At 36.8% G+C, this 1,838-nt stretch overlaps 1 protein-coding gene across 1 annotated transcript in view; it reads left to right on the forward strand.

Moving 5' to 3' along the window:
• Positions 1-1,838, forward strand: part of LOC111088775 — a 30,372-nt gene that overhangs the window by 25,509 nt on the left and 3,025 nt on the right. The window lies entirely within an intron of this gene.

A 1,838-nucleotide genomic window follows, 5' to 3' on the forward strand; every position in this document is an offset into this window, starting at 1 on the left:
AAGTTTCATAAAGAGCGCGAATGGTAGTGTGATGTAAAATTACTCATGCTAGAAATTTTCATAAAAGTGACCCGATAAACGGCGCTAATGTCGGTAACCCGTGGCCCGATTTTAACAAAACTTGTTTTATTCTGTTTCTATTCTCATTTCATTACAAATATGGCGCTATTTTGTGCCGTTTTTGTTGTATTTAGTTACAGACAAGCAAACAAACAAACAACCTCAGAATTTTAGTAGTATATAGATTATTCTATGAATATGCCACGAATTCATTTCATGAATGATCTTAATTTTGATTGCCTCAAAGGAATTTACCGACGTTTGACTGCCTCGACTTTTCTGCCGTTTTTTTTTTGGTCAAGCTTGATTTCGCAAATACTTTTTTAATTTCAGTTAGCTATAAAATGTGAGGTTAGGTTACACTATAGGGTAGGAGTAGTAGTAGTTGCTATACGCTAGTTGTAGAATAATTAGTTGACATGAAAGCAAGATCACCAATCTTTCTGAAGCACATTCAAACCTGTTAAGTTTACAAGTTGGTGATTTAGGACAAAGATATTTGTTTCCACAGTTTTATGAAAAGATTGAACCAAGGATCGCTCTAGCGATGCTCCTCTGCATATTTTTTTTAAGCAGGTTAAAATTAACCTAGAGTAAGGAAACGATGTGTTTATCTTACACGCCTCGGCTTTGCTGTGTAAAACAGAGTAAACATGTGTGTACCTGATTATATAACGCACATGAAATCAAACATTTACACGTTTTTACGGGTTTGTTTTGAATTTCGCGCAAAACTACATGAGGGCTATCTGTGCTAGCAGTTCCTAATTTAACACTGAAAGACTAGTCATCACCACCCAGCGCCAATTCTTGGGCTACTTTTTTACTAACGAATAGTGGGATTAACAACACATTATAACACTTCCACGCCTGAAAGGGCGAGTATGTTTGGTGAGACGGAGATCTGAACTCGCGACCCGCAGATTGCGAGTCGAGTGCCCTAACCACCTGGCCATGCTAGGCCACGTTTTTATTTCTGTAAATATTAATTATTGAATAAATGAGTAATAAGTTACAAGTGATTATTTATGGAGTTATCTTAACCAAATTAATATACATGTTTTGTGAATAACAAAAAGCTTTTCTTGGGGAAAAGATGGTAGTGTACAGGTTTCCGTAACTGGTCAGTTTCAGCAGTTAACTAATTTTACTGAGTGAGTGTTTAGTTCATTAGTACGGTTCAAACTCACCAGTGGAGGGGGGAGGTCTTGAATTACTAGTGATGACCGTCGTCACTACAATTCAACCCACCAGTGGGGTTTTGAATGGCTAATGATATCCACCAGTGGGGGGGGGGGCTTGAATGGCTAGCAATGAGCAGCATTGAAATTCAGGCCTACAAACTGTTGTGACCCGTGATCAAACCATAAGGACTTACAACGCTAAAATCCAAAGTATCATTCCATACGGAGCACAGAGCGCAGATGGTCCTTTGTGTAGCTGTGCACTGAAAACACACACACACAAATCCTCCATGTTCAAAGTTTTCTGAGTTTCTGTATGACACGGAAGCAAGGAGAGATAGAAATGGGGAAAAAACTATTCTAAAGCCACGTGATCCAAATTAATAATAAAGTTTACTTTCTTCTTCTAGCATCATTTTATTGAGGTTTTAATAATCACAAAAAAACCTTATACTAAAGCCACGTGATCCAAATTAATAATAAAGTTTACTTTCTTCTTCTAGCATCATTTTATTGAGGTTTTAATAATCACAAAAAAACCTTATACTAAAGCCACGTGATCCAAATTAATAATAAAGTTTACTTTCTTCTTCT

This window comes from Limulus polyphemus, unplaced genomic scaffold (assembly GCF_000517525.1).
Source record: "Limulus polyphemus unplaced genomic scaffold, Limulus_polyphemus-2.1.2 Scaffold4409, whole genome shotgun sequence".
Classification (NCBI taxonomy): domain Eukaryota; kingdom Metazoa; phylum Arthropoda; class Merostomata; order Xiphosura; family Limulidae; genus Limulus; species Limulus polyphemus.